General features: G+C 38.9%; 1 long non-coding RNA gene across 1 annotated transcript in view; it reads right to left on the bottom strand.

Annotated features, from left to right (window-relative positions):
* Positions 1 to 1090: 1090 nt before the first annotated feature.
* The window catches only part of LOC115803752 (uncharacterized), a 40657-nt gene continuing 20061 nt past the window's right edge, over positions 1091 to 21686 (bottom strand). Inside the window, exon 3 of the long non-coding RNA XR_016387861.1 lies at positions 1091 to 7024. This is a non-coding gene — a long non-coding RNA (uncharacterized LOC115803752). The remainder of the gene's footprint in view (positions 7025 to 21686) is intronic.

The raw sequence follows: 21686 nt of genomic DNA, 5'->3' as shown, positions 1-21686 counted from the left end.
CTGACAGCACCTTCGGCCGGTGGGTCCCTCACCCGGCACAGGGATGGCTCCCCACGCAGGAGGGAAGCACCCCCTCCCTCCAGCAGGCATGCTTGGGGGGCGGGGGTAGGGTTGGGGGCAGCAGGCTGTCAAGTCCTCTGGCAGCACTGGAGGAGGGAGACAGAACCCCCCGTGGGCTCCTTGTCCCAGGAAAAGTTATTTTTGTCCTCCCTGCCCTCTCCCAGTCTCTGGAAGCTCCCCCAGGAAACGGAATTTTGGAAGGAACGGGAGCTCAAATAACTCATGTGCTATTTATCTTTCACCATCAGGAGCCTCATCAATCCCGAGGCAGCTTTTGCCTTTTATTTCTTAATCTGTTTGCATTTGATCTCACATTTTGTGCAAAGAGCCTCAGGGAGAAAATTCCAGGCCCTGATACATTAGTCTGAGAATTCGCTTGCTTGGAAAGAGAAGCAACACCCCAAGATGTGCCAGGGCCTGCACCCTTCCAAGAGCCATGCACGGCACCTCCTCGGCCTGGCACCCTGGGCTGGATGCTGGGGTCACCGTCCATGCCCCCGGTTTTTACCTCCTAAAATCATTCCAATTTTAGTTCCATGCAGAGACTTTGGACTGGTTATGAGGGCACAGAAGTGGTTTGTCTTTCTCATCGCTCTGCCTCCGTCACCAAGGACCACATGCACGTGCTGATGTCAGCCCAGTGAGTGAGGCCCAGGCCACCAGGGTCTTCTGTGCCCTCCGGCCTCATTCCCAGGCTCCAGCCTCCCCTGCCAAAAGCGCCCAGACCTGACGGAGCAGTTTCCACAACAAGGCAGGGTTGTGCCTCTATAACACCAGACAATGCCAGTTGTTAGACAAGCCACCAATGGAGAGGCAGGAAGGGACGGAGGAGAGGAGAAAATCAGGGGAGCCACTTGCTTGGTGAGGCAACAAGTCAGCCTCCTGACTGTGGCCGCCTCTCACACAGGGAGACAAAACCCGAGCAAAGAGGACAGACGCTAAGTGTTCACAGAACACCTCCAAACACAATAAGGCCGAGTGTCGGTGGATGGGAGAACAGGGAGAGACTCTTGCATGGGTGACCCTGGGACAGCCCTCGGGTGTGGCACCCCCTTCATGTCTGCCTGGACACAAACTCCCAGGCCTCCCATCTCAGGCCTGGTCTGGTCAACATCAGTCACTCAGATGCCAACAAAACCCCAGCTTCACCAAGCGGCGCCTGACCACTTATCCCTTCCCCATCCTTGTTTGATGCCCTCAACAAAAAGCTGGTAAAACTGCTCCTTTAGATGCTTCCTGAGCTGTCGGCATTTCAAAGACCACAAAACGTTCACTCCTAGTTGTGGGTGCATGTGTCCACACTCCAGGTCAGGAGGTGTGTGAGAGCACCCTCTCAGCAAGGTGGGGCTCACGGGATTTTTTAATAGTTCAGTTAGACATGGACTTAAAAGAAACTACTTGTTTTATTTTTTTTAATTTTTATTGGAGTATAGTTGATTTACAATGTTGTGTTAGTTTCACGTGTACAGTAATGTGAATCAGTTACTTTATAATTGTTTCCAATTTTTATTTATTTTTTTTGCCCAATGATTGGCATTTGTTGAGTGATTTTGACTCACTACATGGATGTGACTGTAGATATTTTTTTCCTAGTGGACCACTGTCATAGTCAGAGCTGCCCATCATCTTTTTTTTAATTTATTGAAGTATATTTATGTATAATAACCCGCACACAGCTTTAACATTTAGCTCAATGACTTTATCTATGCATAGACAATGTACTTAGGTTCCAGATCATGACTTAGGACGTTCTATGCCCCCCTGAAGTCCCCCTCATGCCAACCCCCCACCAGGCGATAACCCTCTGAAGGTAACCCCTCTTCCCGCCTCTCTCTCACCCTGGGTCATGGGTGCCTGTCCTTGAACTTCAGGTGAACGGAGGCAGCTTTTGCTCCACCTTGTTTCTGTGGGATCTTTCCACACGGTGTGTAGAGCTGTGATTGTTTCTTTCTCGTGCTGCGTAGGTGTAGGTTGTTTTTTACCTGATGCTTCAGCTCCTTTCCAAGTTTAGCGTAAGCCAAGAATAACCAAACCATTGCCTCTGGATCAGAGACAAGTGACCTCCCAGATTGGCTCGTTTTAGAAGGAACTTCAGCTGAAACTGAAACAGTCATGGGCTGCTTCTCAAACCGGTTACACCACCCAGGGGTAACTGCAGGACAGCCGGTCACCTGGCAAACTTAGGGGGTTAGGCTTTTCAAGACAAGCCTAGAAGAATTCCTAAGGTGAGCATAAAATTTGGAGGCAGCTTTTAATGGAAAAAGCACAACCCAGTTCATGTACATTCTTTCCATCCCCTGTTTCTTCTAAATGGGAGGAAAGTAGAGTTAAGGTACTGTCAGGAAAGATTCCCTCCCCTGCCCCCTGCCCCACCCCCACTGGGGCAGAGCCATGGAGGATCCTTTCAGTCCAATGTCGGTAGACATAAAAAGTATAAAAAGTACAAGGGATCTTGTTAATAACATCCATTCCCAGCCCATCCTGAGGAAATGGGATTCAGGAGGCCTGGAAATCTCCATCATTCAGAAGCTTCCAGGGATTCTTCTGTGTTCAAGTTTGAGCTCTGTTGTTCAAAAGAAAGGGACAGCTTGGCATGTTTTTTTGGTGGATCCTGGAGAGAAAATCTAAAAAGGAAAAATATATTACCTTCCCCCTTTTTGTCAATATTTTTAACTGACTTATTTTGGTTATTTGGAAGAAATAGAGAGTAAACAAGCATATCCTATAGCTATGACTACATCTGTCTCCTGTTTCACACAAGTGCTATTAAAAAAAAAGTCCTATAAAAAAAAAATCCAAAGCCAGGGAAAATAATAAAGAGATTAAAATTTTAAATCCTCAGAGGACAAAAATTAAGCATTCACAATTTGAGCAATTTGCTCATTCTATCAGAATCATTCGGAAAGAAAACATGTATGTAAACCCCTCATTTTATTTTGTCACTGTAAACTAGGGCAGACAGGATGCTGAGTGTGGCAGGGGGAGCTAAAAAGCGCCCTGGGGGCGTATTTTTGTTAACATATAAATATTAGGCTTAGGAATCCTGTTTTCAATCAAGAAGACAGATCTGTAAAACGTTTGATCATTTTTAAGTTTCAAAACTCATCCTGATAGACTACAATATGTATCTTACATGGCAAAAGCAAGCTGCATTATGAATTGTATAATGTCATTTTTGCCAAGTTAAGCAAAATCACTTGAGTGTATGTCTGCAGCAATGGTTACTTCTGGAGGTGGGCTTTCAGGATTTGGGGTGGAGGTTAGTGAATGAGGAGGGACTTTCACTTTTATACTGTTTTTTATTTTTAGAATTATTTTTCTGGCATCAGCAGGTCCTATTTTTCTAATTTAAAAAATAAGGAACAATTAAAAGAATCTGTTCATGTGTAAGTAGTTAAGACAAGTTGACTTAAATTAAGGGAACTGACACAGTCTGATACTGGCCCCGCCTGCCTGCGTGAGCCATGCTCTCAGCGCTTCTCTGGCTGCCCTACGCCCCTTCTGGTTTCTGAGGGGCCGGAAGATGGCCGAGGAGGGCAGCCCACCCTGGGGGTGGTCGGCCTTTGCAGGAAGCCGGACTTGTGCATCGAATTGGTCCACAGATCTATGTGCAGGCCGTTTCTTCCCTCGATGATAACTAGAAAGATGATGGCAGCCCTTCCTCGGCAGGATGTTTGCAGCCAGGAGGCCTTCTGAAGACACACAACGTTCAAAAGAAAAAGATGCCGAAGTCAGTCGCTCTTTTCATTTTAACAGCCCTGTGTTATCCGCGTGAGGGTCCCCACCGCAAACCCCGCCTCCCCTACACCTGGAATCTAACCGCAGATTGGAATTGGATTCAATTAATGCCCAGCTCAAACGCCAGTGTAACATCCTAAGAGTTGTTCACACATTACCCATCACCAAGTCCCTGTCACCGGAGAAACCCGGAGTCAGGTTCTGAAACAGTGGGATGGCCCCACCACCACCGTAAGGTGCTGTATCCGTTTCCTTATCTGGGTTCATCCCCGCGCCGCCCAAGGTGAGGTTGACGGTCCACACCGCCGGCTTGGAAAAGCTGTGGCGGCGCGCCCCCTGGTGGCGGTGGTAGACATGCTCCTGGGGATGTGTTTGCTTCCACCCTACGGGCAGGGCGTGGACTGGTTCAGCTTCATCTCAGACTGAATCCAGTCTCTTTCCTTCCGAGTTTCTGCTCCGGCAACGCCTGACATTGGGGTGACTGGGGCGTCACACGCAGCACTCCCTTCCTCCAGACTTTGTTTCACTGGAGAGAGTTCCTCAAAATTTTGCTATCGGTTGTAGTGCCTGAAGGTACTTAAACGTTTCACTTGTTTCAAACTAAATCCACTTTGAAAATGTACACCTGCAGTAGACAGGACTCATACATAGTGTGTCCTTTCCAGCCATTTAGGTTCTTGCCACTCACAATGTCGTCCGTGGCAGGATCATCTCCTGGGAACTGGTTGGAAATGCAGAATCCCGGAGCCCACTGCGCGCCTGCTGCGTCAGAATCTGCATTTTAACAAAATCCACAGAAGATTGCTGCACACGTTAAGATGGAGAAGCATGGACTCGGTTGGTACTTCCTCTTAGATGAGATGACTGGGACTTCATAACTTCCCCTAGTTATGGCTAACTACAAATAATAACTCTCAAGATGGCATGTACCATTTTCTTTTGTTCAACTTTACGTGTCTCATTTGCTTTTAAACACTTCTTAACTATACAAAACCAACAAAACCAAATTCCTAATGTTTGAGCATTTAAATTACTCTACAAGCAATAGATTCTTAAGTCCCTAAGGAATAAAAATTCCAGCTACACCATTAAATGTTCAGCTGTGAATAGCGAGTCCCTCCAATCTGGAAAGTATTCCAAAGAATTTCTAAGTTAAATCCCACGCCTGTCGTAAACTATGTGAGTTCAGAACACCACCAGTGTACGATGCATTTTAAACACAAAACAGGGTGTAAATTAAACTTTGAAAAAGCAGCATGAGAATTTGAGAATACAACCTTACGTTGGTATGGTACTTTTTATTTTCTTTCAAAATGTTTCCACCCATAGTCTGCATTAGTTATATTCTCATTAGAATATTATGTCCAAAAATATCAAGTTTTTGAGTAGAATGACAAAAAATGATCAAAGGAATGAAAAAAATAGTCCTTTGACATGCTAAAAATTGTGTGCAATGTTTTTTCTAACTTTTTATTTTGAACAAATTTTAAACTTACAGAAAGTTGCAAAAATAGTACGATGTCCTTGTAGACCCCTCTGAACTTCCCCTAAGGTTATTACATCGGGTATCTATAGTACAATAATCAAATCTATAAAATTAACACAGGTACAACACTACTAACTAAAATACAGACCTCATTCAAATGTTATCACTTTTTCTTCTAACATCCTTTTTCTGTTCCAGATAGAATTATCCAGTCTCCCAAATTCCATTCAGTTATTTTTTTTCTCCTTAGTCTCCTCCAATCTCTGACAGTTCTTCAGTTTTTCCTTATCTTTCATGATCTTGACACTTTTGAGTACTGATGGTTTATTTGTAGACTGTTCCCCAATTTAGGTTTGTCTAATGTCTTCTCATGATTTGCATGAGGTTGAACATTTTTGGCAATGAAATGATGGTGAATTCTCAGTGCATTATATCAAGGGAGGTAAGACTTTGAAACTATGTGAACTTGTTTCTCCTCAAAATTTCACCCATTAATTTTAGCATCCATTGGTGGATCTTGTCCCCAACAATGATTATTGTGGTATTCAACCATTTTATAAAAAGTTATTTACCATTTCCCTGAGGTATTTAATAAATACTGGAGGAGACTGAAGTGTGTATGAGCAGGCTGGGAATTTGAGAAGGGAGGGGGGCTATGTTCAAATAATAAATGAGGGGCAGGGACAAAAAAACAAAAGGGCCCCTCTACATGTTGTAGTTCTATCCTATCTTGGAATCCCAGGGAGCTGCAAGTGCAACACTCAACTTCAAGATCTCCTAGATAAGATTTCACAACCTCTCCATAGATATGAATCTACCAGTTACGGAATCAAGGATTATAAGACTTAGAACTGGCCTTTAAAGGACAAGAATGCTGTTCAGAGTGGGAAAATCTAATAACTAACTGCCTACATGATCCCAAACCTAGGGTTAGTAAAGTGCATAAGTCAAGCTGAGGTAATTATTTACAATGAAATAGATGGCATTTTTTATTTTTAAGTCATCCATTTTTTTGTTTAGTATTAACAAATTCTTTTGATAGACATCTTTTTTTCTTTGATCACTTGAAATAGTTTTCCTGGAGAAGTCTTTGGTCAGACTTACTGGATATTATGCTATTGGTGACCAATTTGAAAACCTCATGCTTCAAAGGTGTTTGGTTTTGTTCTTAAAACATGCATTCTTCTCTCTTTGTATTTAAGAGAAACCTCAGAGGCACTGAAGTTACAACAAGGGCTCCTTGCTCCACATGTCAATCATGTTTATTCCTTCCTAAGCAACAATCTCTGGTTCCAAAACCGTGAGTGAATATTTTGCTAGAAACAGGGCTGAAAGGAACCAGGAGATATTTCTGGGTTTTCCAATGATATGTAGGATTAGGAGAATGTCAAAACCCCCAGGAGCCTTCTTCCTTAATCATAAAAATTTCAGTTTCTTCTCTCTAAGATAGAGAGCTATTATATCAGCACTCATAGTGGTATACAGTTAACAGGAAACTCAACTTTCTGGTAGGAGGAACTGCTAACCTCTCCCATGGTGGTCACACGCACAAAGGCTTTTGATCTTTGTGAGTTCCTCGTTATAGTAATCATCACATGTAATACGATTACTGAGACGTTCTACTGTGCTGCAAAACCTCACCTGGGCAGTGTTTCACCGGCTCTCTAAAGTTCCATGAGCAGAAGAATTGTAAAGGGAGTATGTCCAAAAATCTTTCCCTCCGTAACAGCAATGCCAACACTGGGAAAATAATTAAAATCAACTTTTTCAGGACTCTGAAAATTAACCAGCAATCTTGGGGGAGGGGCATTTAGTCAAGAAAAAATGACTGAAGCTAAATAAGAAGAGCAAGTTTCGCAGCATTTTAACTTGCCCTGTTCCCACCCCCATGTCTCAGCTCCACTGTAGCCTTAAAACAAATAGCCCACAGGCACAGTGAGAACAAGCAGCCTAGCAGCCAGTGGAAGGGGCAGTGGTCATTATTGGACATGCCTGGTGGTTCAGAGAAGACCTCTCTTTATTTGACCTGACTTAGAGTTCATTAAAGACAAACAGCTTCCTACCTGTGGAAATTTGTTGAAAACAATCAGTGACAACTGTTTAACATCATAGCTGCCTATGGCAGTGAATAACAGAAGGGACAAACATTAGGTTAACCAAAAGCTTAGAAACAAACAATACAGAATGAGATGTTCATAGAGGGCTTTGAAAACTTCCAGTATTCCTGGGACTGTGGAAAGCCACACACATGTGTAGGACAGTGTGCATGCCCAGGGCTGTACCCATGCTGTGGAATGACCCAAGAAGGCCCTGAGTTCTCATTTCTGGCTGACTTGAGGCTCTGAGCAAGTAGGAGGAGAAGGATAAGTCAGAGCTGTAAACTTCCTAGTGTTGAAAGACAAAGAGGATACTAAAAGCAGTAAGAGAGCAGTGACTCATTACATGCAAGGGCAGCTCAGTAAGATTAACAACTGATTTCTCATCATGAATCATGGAAGTCAGCAGGCAGTGGGATGACAAACTCAAAGTGCTAAAAGAAAAGCATTGTCCACCAAGAATTCTATAACCAGCAAAACTATCCTTCAAATATAAAGCAGAAATTAAGGCATTACCAGATTTTTACAAAACAGGAAACTCTTCATTAGCAGACTTGCTCTATAGGAAATACTGACGGGATTCCGTTAGGCTAAAATAAAAGGACACATGAGAGTAACTCAAATTCACGTGAAAAAATAACAAGCATGATAAAGATAACTACATAGGTATATATAGAAGACACTATAAATGTATGTTTGTAACCTTTTTATACTAAATGTTTTAAGAGACAGCTGTATAAAGCTATAGCTATCTGTGTTGAAGGTAACACAATGTATAAAGATGTAATAACAGCACTGGGGGAAGGAATGGAGTTATACAAGAGCAAAATTTTTATATACAACTGAATTTAAGGTGGTATGAATCTGAGATATTGTTAAGATGTTAATTATAGTCCCCAAAACAATCACTGAGAAAATAACTTTTTCTAAAAGTAGAATAAATGACAAGAAAATGAAACCCTAGAAAATATCTATTTAACACAAAATACTCCAATAATGAAAATATAGAGAAACAAAAACATCAGACATATAGAAAACAAAAAGTATAAAAAATAGAAAAATGGGAGAAAAAATTGCAAAATGACAGATATAAATCCTACCTAATTACATTAAATGGAAATAGATTAAACTCTCCAGTTCAAAGGCAGAGATGGGCAGAATGGATGAAATAAAAAGTATCCTTCAATTATATGTTCTCTATAAGGGACACACCTTAGATTCAGAGGCACAAATAGGTTGAGACTGAAAGGGTGGGAAAAAGATTACCATGCAAAAGTAAGAAAAAGAGAGCTCAGTGGCTGTATTAATATCAAATAAAATTGACTTTAAGGCAAAAAAATTATTACTAGAGACAAAGGACATATTATAATAATAAAAAGTGTCAATCCTTCAAGAAGATATAATAATTGTAAATGTATATGCACTTAACAGCAGTACCCAAAATACATGAAGCAAAATATGGCAAAAGAGAATAAAGAAGTAGCCAAATCAAAAATAATAGTTGAAGACTTGTGTAGCCCACTTTCAATAACGGATAGAACAACTATAGTGGACATAAACAAGGAAATAAAAGATGTGAACACTATAAGCTAACTACACCTAACAGACATCTATAGAACACTCCACCCAACAACAGCAGGAAATATATTTTTCACAATTATGCGTCCAACAGTCTCCAGAATAGACCATATGTTAGGATAAAAACCAAGTTTAAACAAATTTAAAAGAATTAAAATCATGAAAAGTATGTTCTCTAACCAGAATAGAATGAGATTAGAAATCAATAACAGAAGGAAAACTGGGCAATTCACAAATAGATGAAAATTAAACAAGGCACTGCTAAATAACCAACTGGTCAAAGAAGAAATCACACACACACACACAAAATAGCAAACCCACTTGGATGAAAACACACACACACACACACACACACAAAAGCATAGCTAAACTTATGAGATGCGACTAAAGCAGTCTTAGAGGGAAATTTACAGCTGTAAATGACTATATTTTTTAAAAACAAATAAAGAAATCAGATAAATAATCTAATATCTTACCTTAAGAAACTACAAAAAGCAAAAAGAGCAAACTAAACTCAAAGCCAGAAGAAGGAAGGAAATAATAAAGATTAGAGTGGAAATAAGTAAAATTATGAAAATAGAGAAAAATCAATAAAACTAAAAGATTCTTTTAGTTCTTTGAGAAGATCAACAAAGCTGATGAACCTTTAGCTAAGCTGACCAGAAAACTCAAAAAGGGAGGACTCACATTACTAATATAAGGCACGAAAGAGGTGATACTGCTACAAGCACCACAGAAATACAAATCATAAGGAAATACTGTGAACACTCGTATACCAAGAAATCAGATAATCCATGTGAAATACACAAATTCTTAGAAAGGCACAAACTACCAAAACTGACTCAAGAATCAATAAAATATCTGAATAGACCTATAACAAGAGGTAAACTTAGTAATGAAGAAACTTCTCACAAAGAAAAGCTCAGGACCAGATGGCTTCACAGATGAATTTTGCCAAATGTTTAAGGAAGAATTTTAATGAATGCTTTACAAACTCTTACAGAAATAGAAGAGGAGGGAAAATTTTACAACTCATTCTATGAGGCCAGTATTTTTCTTTTCTTTTTTTTCCGGTACGCAGGCCTCTCCCTGTTGTGGCCTCTCCCATTGCGGAGCACAGGCTCCGGACACGCAGGCTCAGAGGGCATGGCTCACGGGCCCAGCCGCTCCGCGGCATGTGGGATCTTCCCAGACCGGGGCACAAACCCGCGTCCCCGGCAGGCGGACTCTCAACCAACTGCGCCACCAGGGAAGTCCCTGGGCCAGTATTGTTCTGATACCAAAACCAGACAATGACATCACAGGGGGAAAAAAAAATCTTTGAATATAGATGAAAAAATCCTCAACAAAATACTAACTACCTGAATCTATTGACATACAAAGTGGATTATACACCATGAGCAAGTGTAAATTATCCCAGGAATACAAGATTGGTTTGACACTCAAAAATCCATTTGACAAAATCCAACATTCCTTCATGATAAAAATACTCAACAGACTACAAATAGAAGAGAACTTCCTCAAAACAACAAAGGGCATCTATGAAGAACCCTATGAAACATCATAATAGTAAAATACAGAAGCTTTCCCTTTAAGACTGGGAAAAAAGAAAAGGATATCTTCCCTCAAAGCTTCTATTCAGCATGATACTGGAGGTCCTAGCCAGGGCATTCAGGCAAGAAAAAGTAATAAAAGGCACCAGATTGAAAAGGGCAAAGTATTTCTATTGGCAGGAATCTGCACGAAAAGTATTAAAGCTAGTGACTGAGTTTAGCAAGGATGCAGGATACAAAAGCAACATACAAAACTCAACTGAATTTCCATCATCATAATACACAATTTGAGAATAAAATTTTAAAACAATTCCATTTACAATAGTTTCAAAAAGAATAAAACACTAGGAATAAATTTAGCAAAACAAGTCCTTGGAAACCCACAAATCATCACTGAAAGAAACTGAAGAGACCTAAAGAAATGGAAAGACAGCCTGTGTTCATGGATTGGAAAACCTAGTATTGTTAAGATGGCAGTATTCTTTAAATTGATCTACAGATGTAAAGCCATACTTGTTAAAATTTCAGCTGCCCTTTTGTAGAAATTAACAAGTTGATTCTAGACTTCCCTGGTGGTGCAGAGGTTAAGAATCTGCCTGCCAATGCAGGGGACACGTGTTCAATCCCTGGTCTGGGAAGATCCCACATGCCGTGGAGCAACTAAGCCCATGTGCCACAACTACTGAGCCTGTGCTCCAGAGCCCGCGAGCCACAACTACTGAAGCTCGCGTGCCTAGAGCCCATGTTCCGCAACAAGAGAAGCCACCACGATGAGAAGGCCGCACACGACAATGAAGAGTAGCCCCCTCTCGCTGCAAGTAGAGAAAGCCCACGTGCAGCAACGAAGACCTAACACAGACAAAGATGGAAAATAAATAAATAAATCTATTTTTAAAAAAAGGAAAAACAAGTTGATCCTGAAATCTACATGGATATGGGCGTCCAGTTTTCAGTTCAGCATATAAGGAGATTGGAAGTTGTCACTCTTTCCTAACAATTTGACTTATGTCTTTTAACATAACATAACTGGAAAATCGACAACTCTTTTCAGAACCATTAAGAGAAGTGAGGTCACAGGGCAAACTTTTGGCCTCAAAATTAAAGAAACAGACAGGCAAATATAGAAAATCACAACTTACCAGAGCAGAAATCCCTGAGCACAAACCTTGAAGGGACCCAGTACCAAGGTAGAAAATACAAACTGTAATTGATGAACCACTGGAGGCTCAGGGTGGACACGTCTGAGAGTTAAAAAGTCCAGGGGGTGGGGTAGTCACAGGAGGGATCTTACACTTTCATGATTTTTACCTCCTGGGGCTTGACTAGATCTTCACAGTGATACTGAATGAAAATCTCCTCATGCTTCTAGCATGGGGAGGGGAAAAGGAGCCCTTTGAAATATGACAGAGCATTCTGTTCTTCTTAATCAGGCTTGTCCTCAAGAGAAACGATTTTATCAGAGCCTAAACTATTGGGGATTTATCAGAGCCTAGACAACTCAGGAAATACCCAACTCCACCCCACTCTAGCCATCTGTCCCACCTAAGACAGTGGGGGGCGGGAACTGAGGAGCACTTACAAAGGTCACAGGTCAGAGACACAGGACACTGAAAGACCGAAGCCTAATCACAGGACTGTATAATGCTTCCCCTCCCCTTACACCTCACCACCACTTTACTAAAGGCCTATTTATGGCAGTTCTATTTACCCAGGATATCGTGCCTATCCAGAAAAAATTACAAGACATACTAAAACACAAAAAATGCAGTTTGAAGAGACAGAATGAACATCAAAATCAAACTGAGTATGCAAAAGATGTTGGAATTTTCAGACCAAGTTAAAACAATCATGATTAATACAGAAAGCGCTCTAATGTATAAAGTAGAAAACATGTAATAACAGATGGGCAAGGGAGCAGAGAGACGGAAATTCTAAGGAAGGATCTAAAAGAAATGCAAGGGATTGAAAACACGATAAAAGAAATGAAGAATGCTTTTGATGAGCTCACTAATACACTGGACGCAGCTGAGGAAAGAATCTCTGAACTTGAGGATGTGTCAGTAGAAGCTTCCAAAATGGAAAAACAAATAGAAAAAAGACTGGAAAAAGTCACAGAACCAAATATCCAAGAATTGTGGGATTACTACAAAAGGTGTAACATACACATAATGGGAATACCAGAAAGATAAGAGAGAGCGAAAGGAAAAGAAATATTTGAAACAATGGTGACTGATAATTTCCTCCAAATTAATGCTGGACACCAAATCACAGATCCAGGAAGCTCAGAGAACACCATGCAGGAAAAATGCCAAAAAACCATCTAAGACATATCATATTTAAATGTTAGAAAATCAAAAAGAAAGAAAAAATTTGAAAGAAGTCAGACAAAAAAACACCTTACCTATAGAAGAGCACAGATAAGAATTACATCTGATTTCTCTTCAGAAACCATGGAAGCAAGACAAGAGTGGTGTGATATATTTAAACTGTTGAAAGAAAAATACTCCAACCTGGGATTTTGAACACTAGAGAATTATCCTTCAGCAGTGTAGGAGAAAGACTTTTTCAGACAAATAGAAATTGAGGGTATTTATTCCCAGTAGATGAGCCCTGCAAGAAATGTTAAAAGAAGTTCTTCAGGGAGAAGGAAAATGATATAGTTCAGAAACTTGGGTTTACATAAAGAAAGGAAGAGCACCAGAAAAAGGATAAGTGAAGGTAAAATAAAAACTTTTATTTTTCTTATTCTTAATTGAGCTAACAGACAACAGTTCATTAAAATAATAACAGCGACAATGTACTTGATTGTGAGATATATTAATATATATGTGAATTACTGTCATAATGAGCAATGATACAGGAATGAACAGGAAGATTAGGATTATCTTGTTACCATAAGATATTTTCACTAACTGTGAAGGAGGGTAGCATTATTTGAAAGTGAATTTGGATTAGTGGTACATGTATATTACAAACTCTAGAGCAACCACCAAAAGGAGTATAACTGATATGCCAAGAAAGGGAAAAAAATTGTCATATAAAATGCTAACTAAACCCCACAAACATCAGAAACAGAGAGGAGAACAAAAATAGGAACAAAATAACAGAGCAACGAATAGAAAACTATAACGAATATGGTAGATCTTAACCCAACTGTATCAATAATCACTTTAAAAGCCAATGGTTTAAATATAACAAATAAAAGAGATCGTCAGGGTGGATCCTCAACTATATGTTGTCTCTAAGAAACACACTTAAAATATGAAGATATGCATAGATTAACAATAAAGAGATGGAGAAAGATATACCATGATTACACTAATAAGGAGAAAGTGGAGTAGCTGTATTAATTTCAGAGCAGTCACACTTCAGATCAAGGAAAGTTATCAGGGATAAGGAGGGATATTACATAATGATTAAGGGGTCAGTTCTCCAAGAATATGTAACAAGCCTTAATGTGTTTGTGCCTGACAACAGAGTGTCAAAATACACAAGTCAAAAACTGATGGAGGTGTAAGGAGAAAGAGATGAATCCATTATTATGGTTGGAGACAACACCCTTCTCGCAGAAATGGACAGATCAGCAGACAGAAAATCAGTAAGGACGTAGTTGAGCTCAACAGCACCATCAGTCAACTGGGTATAATTGACATCTATTGATTACTTCATCCAACAAGAGCAGAATACACATTCTTCTCAAGCTCACATGGACATTCACCAAGATAGATCACATTCTGGGCCATAAAAAACACCTTAATGAATTTAAAAGAACAGAAATCACACAAAGTAAGCTCTCAGACCACAGCTGGATTAAAATAGAAATCGGTAACAGAAAGATAGCTGGAAAGTCCCCCAAATATCTGGAGATTAAACAACACATTTCCAAATAATACATGAGTCAAGAAGAAATCTCAAGAAAAAAATCTTTTTCAATGCTTTGAACGAAATGAATATTAAAATGCAACTTATTAAAAGCTGTGGGATACAGTGAAAGCAGTGCTTACAGGGAAATTTATAGCACTGAATGCTTACATTTAAAAAATAAGAAAAATCTAAAATCAATAATCTAGAAGCCTTCCACGTTAGGAAATTAGGAAAAGAAAATGAACTTAATCCAAAGGAAGCAGAAGGAAAGAAAGAAAAAGAATGACAGCAGAAATCAATGAAATAGAAAGCATGAAATCAATAGAGAAAATCAACAAAATCAAATGAGCTCTTCAAAAAGATCAATAAAATCAGTAAGCCTCTAGCCAGGTTGATTAAGAAAAAATGGAAGAAGAAAAATGATTAATATCAGAAATGAAAGAAGGGTCATCACTACTGATCCCCAGGATATTAAAGGGTAATAAAGGAACATCATGAACAGCTCTATCCCCACGAATCTGATAATCTAGATGAAATGGACCAATTCCTTGAAATGTGCCAAAGTTCACACAAGAAGAAATAGACCATCTGAATATGATTATATCTATTAAAGAAACTGAATCAATAATTAAAAACCTGGGATTTCCCTGGTGGCACAATTGTCAACAATCCGCCTGCCAACGCAGGAGATGTGGGTTTGATCCCTGTCTGGGAAGATCCCACATGCTGCGGAGCAACTAAGCCCATGCACCACAATTACTGAGCCTGCGCTCTAGAGCCCACAAGCCACAACTACTGAGCCTGTGTGCTGCAAGTACTGAGCCCACATGCCTAGAGCCCGTGCTCCACAGCAAGAGAAGTCACCACAGTGAGAAGCCCGCGCAGCACAATGAAGAGTAGCCCCCACTCGCTGCAACTAGAGAAAGCCCGCACACAGCAATGAAGACCCAATGCAGCCAAAAATAAAATAAATTTATTTTTTAAATGTTTAAATAATAATAATTAATAACCTTCCAAAACAGAAAATATCACACCTGGATGGATTCACTGGTGAAGTCTATGAAACATTTAAGGAAGAAATTATACCAATTCTCTATAATCTCTTCTAGAAGATAGAAACAGAGGGATGACTTTCTAACTCATTCCACAAGGCCAGCATTACCATGATACCGAAACCAGACAACTACTTTACAAGAAAGGAAAACTACAAGCTGATATCTCTCATGAATACAGATACAAAAACCCTCAAAAAATATTAGCATATCAAATCCAAGAATGTATAAAAAGAATTATACACCATCACCAAGTGGAATTTATTCCAGGTATCCAAGGCTGGTTCAACATTCAAAAATAAATAAATAAATATAATCTTTCACATCAACAAGCTAAAGAAGAAAAATCACATGATCATCTCAATAGATGCAGAAAAATACTGAACAAAATCTAACACCGAATCATGATAAAAAAATATCAGCCATTTAGGAATAGATGGAACTTCCTCAACTTGATAAAGAATATCTACAAAAAACCCCGAAGCTGACATCATACTTCATGGTGACAAACTATAAGCTTTCCCACAATGATCACGAAAAGGGCAAGGATGTCCACTTTCACCACTCTCACCACTTCTCAGCATAGTAGAAATCCTAGCAAATGCAATAAAAAAGAGAAAAGGAAATAAAAGGTAAACATATTGGGAAGGAAGAAATAAAACTGTCTTTTCCGGCAGATGTTATGATGGTCTCTGTAGAAAATCTGAAGGGATACACAACAAAAATCTCCTGGAAAAAATGATTATAGTAAGGTTGCAGGATACAAGGTTAATATACAAAAGTCAATCACTTTCCTATATACCGGCAATGAACAAGTAGAATATGAAATTCAAAATACAATAGCATTTATAGCACTCAAAAAATTAAAAACTTAGGCATGAATCTAACAGAAATGCATAAGAACTATGTGAGAAAACCACACAACTCTGGTGAAAGCAAAGAACTATATAAATAAAGAGATATTCCAATATTCTTGGATAGGAAGCTCAATATTGTCAAAATGTCAGTTCTTCCAAACTTCATCTATGGATTCAATACAATTCCAATCAAAAAACTCAGCAGGTTATTTTTTGGATATTGAAATACTGATTTCAAAATTTATATGGAGAGGAGCTTCCCTGGTGGCACAGTGGTTGAGAGTCCACCTGCCGATGCAGGGGACACGGGTTCGTGCCCCGGTCCGGGAAGATCCCACATGCCGTGGAGCGGCTAGGCCCGTGAGCCATGGACGCTGACCCTGCGCATCCGGAGCCTGTGCTCCGTAATGGGAGAGGCCACAACAGTGAGAGGCCTGCGTACCGCAAAAAAAAAAAAAAAAAAAATTTATATGGAGAGGCAAAAGACCCAGAATAACCAATACAATATTAAAAGAGAAGAATAAACTCAGAGGACTGATCGCACTCAACTTCAAATGCCTGATGCAAGATATAGAAGTGGCACATTAAATAATTTTTGATCTTTTTGAGTATAGCATTTTTTAATTCAGCAAAAGGTTTTTATAATATTCTTGAAGGAACTTTGCACATAGGATCCATGGCTTCATCTACAGTTACTGAGAATGACTGCAATCTAAAACAATTATCTTAACATATTTTGTTTACAACTTAAGCTCCTATTAACTCAAAAATTTAAAGAATTTTCTTCTTAAGGCACTTGGGATTCTGTTGATTTGAATTTTTATAAGTAACAACAATGTGTCTCACAATCTTCAAAGTATTTCTTCTTTCTTTTCTTTTTTATTACATTTGGATTGAAGATGTTTTATCACAGTTTTTGAATCTTTTTCTTCCCTGTGAATCTTGAGGTGGCAAAGTTAAAGTTCTGCTTTTAATCTGTCATCATAAGAAATAGAGAAGTCCCATATAAGACTTTTTCTTGTAGTTTATATGGCATTAAGTAACTAAAAATGAATACAGTTCATAAAGTTAATTTCATTTAATGCTATGGATGCTGGTACAACATTTTATTATTATTATTTCCCTTACAATTATATTATTATTATTGACTGAATTGTGTCCCTCCAAATACACATGTTGAAGCTCTAACCCCCAGTATGGCTGTATATGGAGATACGATCTTTAAGGAATAACTGAGGTTAAATGAGGTCATAAGAGTGGGACCCTAATCCAATAGGGTCCTTATAAGAAGAGGAAGAGGTACTTTCCTGGTGGTCCAGTGGTTAAACTCCGAGTTTCCACTGCAGGGGGCACGAGGTCAGGGAACTAAGATCCCACATGCCACATGGTGCAGCCAAAAAAAAAAAAAAAAGAGGAAGAGACACCAGTAGCACATGTATAGAGGAAAGGCCATGTGAGGACACAGCAAGGAAGCGGCCACCTACAAGCCAGGAAGAGAGCTCTCACCAGAAACCAACCCTCTGGCACCTTGATCTTGGACTTTCAGCCTCCAGAACTATGAGAAAATAAATTCCTGTTTAAGCCACCCAGTCTTTAGTATCCTGTTATGGCAGCTCAAACATACTAATACAATTATTATTCAAATTGTTATAAACATTTGCTCAGAAAGGATAAAAAGGCTGGCCATATTACAGTTATTTAGCTAAAACCCTCTCTTTTAAAAATTCAAATAATTACCAATCTCTTTTCTTGTTAAAATGTCTGAAAATACTAATTACTTTTATACATAAGTTTAATGACTCTCAGTGATCGTTAATCACTACAACACTTTACTCTTATAACAATAAATATACATTTGTGGACTAAAAAAATTTACAACCTAAAATCTGAGAGTTATGTTTTATTCGGCGGACATATGTTTTATTCGGTGGACATTCTTAGGACTTCAAGCCCAGGAGGCAACTTCTCAAGTAACCCTGAGAAAACTGCTTTGAGGAGGGGAATGGGGGAGCCAGGATACATGGGAGTTTTGCAACAAAGGGCAGGTAGTCTGAACATCAAAAGATTGTTAATTAAAGAAAACAAGACATCTCAAGTTAAGGAATTTAGCGCTTTTCTATATATGCGAAGATGCAAGAGTCTGGGTTCACTGAAATCTTTCTTTTGATATGCATCTCAGCTATCTATGTTTTTACATCCTGAGTTTCCTCAAGCTGCACCCTTGGAGTGTGGCTGCAGTCTGATGGCTTCTAGATCGCAGGTATTCTTTGTTTCCTTCCTGAGTTCCCTCAGGGCTCACCCTGGGGTGTGGTGAGAGGGTGGCTGCCATGGCTAACGATGACATCTTTAGTTTACTGATAAGGCAGGCAGTATTTTATTTCTCTTATTAATACCTTCTTATAAGTAAAGTATTTATTCTTCAACAGAATTTCAAAATTTGGAGACTTTTCGCTCTAAGCTACAGCTACATCTGAAATGCTTGTCTATATCTGGAAATAAATATTCAAATATGAAAGATAAATCTAAAAGACGTGTCTTATTCCAATCAGCATTGGAAAAGTGGCATCATTTCTGATTAGATATGTGGTCTCTATACAATCACATGATCATCGATCAAACACAAGATAGGGTTACAAAATAGAGTGGTGAAATAGATGAATTAGACTATTTAGACCTCCGAAGATTACAACCTGGAAAAGCCAAAAAGCAAAGCAGAGCCTAGTATTGAGGTCAAAGCTAAACTTTGATGTATCCTTACACTTTGTGCCCACATTTCCTGTGAAACCCAAATGAACTCAAAATGCCTAATAAGCACTAGCAGACTAGAGGCTCAGATCTTTGGGGGATGCAAAGTCACTTTTAGAATATTTTAAATTTACGATCTGAAAAGTTTTATAGCTTTGTTAGGGTGTCTATTAAAAAAAACAAACAAACAAACAAAAAAAACGGTACAGCATTTGAACATTCTGTATGGAGCAAGCTCTCCAAAAGCTTATTCTCTGAAGTTTTCAACCACAGTGTGCCTGACCCTCAGATCTACCAAGGACCGACTGTGTGCCCTAGCCACCTCAGAAGGGAACGTATCATTTCTGTGACTGAGTCAGATCCTTACATGGGGATTAGATGACAGCTTTACTGAAGGAGTACCCTTACTCTTGGAAGAGCACAGGCTACTCTCTGGGAGTCTAGCATGATGGCTGTGACAGTGTATTTTTGACAAGTTGTATCTTCTTTTTCATTTAGTTCAAAATAGTTGTAAATTTCTCTTGAGATTTCTTCTTTCACCTGTGTGTTATTCAGAAGTGTTTTGTTTTGTTTTTTTAATTTCCAACTGTTATAGGATTTGGGGGCTATCTTTCTGTTATTGACTTCCAGTTTAATTCCATTGTGGTCTGAACATACTTTGTATGATTTATATTCTTTTAAACGTGTTAAGGTGTGATTTATGACATAGGACATGGTCAGTCAGTGTAAGGGCCACGTAGGCTTGAGAAGGCTGTGTATTCTGCTGTTATTGGAAAGAGTGTTCTATAAATGTCAAGGTGACTGATGGTGGTGTTCAGATCAACTACGTCCTTACTGCTTTTCTACTTGCTTTGTCTATCAATTACAGAAAGAGGGGTGCTGAAGTCATCAACTGTAATAGTGGATTTTTCTATTCTCCTTGAAATTCTATTAATTTTTGCCTCACATATTTTGATGTTAGATGCATACACACTCAGGATTACTATGCTTTCTTGGGAAATTTACCCCTTTATTGTTTTGTAATGCCCTTATTTATAGCTGACATTTTTTTCTTGAACTGAAGTCAGTTTTATCTGAAATTAATGTAGTTAACTCCAGTTTTCTTTTGATTCATGTTAACATGATATATCTTTCTCTATCTTTACTTTTGACTTTTATGAGCCTTTGTATTTAAAGAGAATTTCTGGTGGACAAGGTATTTTTGAATCTTGTTTATTCATCCACTCTGACAATCTTTGTCTTTTAGATTTGGTATTTAGAACATTCACATTTACTGACTACTGATATAGTTAGATTAATATCTACCATGCTTATAACTGTTTTCTATTCATCACATTTGTTTTTGTTTCTTTTCTTTCTTCCCCTCTTTCCTGCCTTCTCTGGTTTTAATTAAGCATTTTATACTATTCCATTTTCTCTCCTCTCTTAGCATACAGATTATGTTATTTAAAAAATTTTAGTGGTTGCCCTAGAGTTTGCAATAAACATTTGCAATTAATCTAAGTTCACTTTCAAATAACTCTTCAAATAACTCTACCATCACTTCACATGTAGTGCTGCTACTTTATAACAGAATACCCCCAATTCCTCCCTCTCATCCTTATAACATTGCTGTCCTTCATTTCATGTATCCCTATACTATAATCACCCAATACTTTGTTACTATTATTTAAACAGTTATACTTTAATATCAATTAAGAATAAGACAAATAGGTACTACATAAAACTAAAAAGCCTCTGCATGGCAAAAGAAAACGTCAACAAAATGAAAAAGCAACTTACAGAGTGGGAGAAAATGTTTGCAAATCATATATCTGATAAGGCATTAATATCCAAAATATAAAGAACTCACAACTCAATAGGAAAAAACCCCCTAATAATCTGATTTAAAAATGGGCAGAGGTACTGAATAAACATTTTCCCAAAGAAGTCATACAGAAGGCCAACAAGTATTTGAAAACGTGCTCAACATTGCTAATCATCATGGAAATGCAAATCAAAATCACAATGCAATGGCTATCATCAAAAACACAAGAAACGTGGGAATTCCCTGGCGGTCCAGTGGTTAGGACTTGGAACTTCCACTGCTGGGGCCCAGGTTCAATCCCTGGTCTGGGAACTAAGATCCTACAAGCCACGGGTTGCAGGTGGAGGGGTGGGGAACCACAAGAAACAACAAGTGTTGGCAAGGGTGTGGAGGAAAGGGTACCCTTGTGCAGTGTTGGTGAGAATGTAAATTGATGCAGCCACTATGGAAAATAGTCTGACAGTTCCTCAAAAAAATAAAAATAGAACTACCATATAATCTAGTATTGGCACTCCTGGTTATTTATCTGAAGGAAACAAAATCAGTCTCTTGAAAAGATATTTGGACTCCCATGTTCACGCAGTATTATTTACAATAGTCAAGACATGGAAATAAACTAAGTGACGAGCGGATAAAACAGAAGGAAAAGGCAGCCATAAAAAGAGAAAGAAATTCTGCCATTTGAGAAAACATAGATGGACCTTGAGGACATTATGTGAAGTGAAATAAGTCAGATAAAGAAAGACAAATACTGTTTTATTTCACTTATATGTGGACTCTAAAACAAATCCAACTTACAGACACAGGAAACAGACTGGTGATCGCCAGTCTGGGGGTTGGGGGTCTGCAG

Source organism: Delphinapterus leucas, chromosome 15 (assembly GCF_059928025.1).
Source record: "Delphinapterus leucas isolate spDelLeu-1000000601 "Yukka" chromosome 15, BTC_Dleu_Yukka2, whole genome shotgun sequence".
NCBI classification, from domain to species: Eukaryota; Metazoa; Chordata; class Mammalia; order Artiodactyla; family Monodontidae; genus Delphinapterus; species Delphinapterus leucas.
This window is presented reverse-complemented; position numbering and strand designations above follow the sequence as displayed.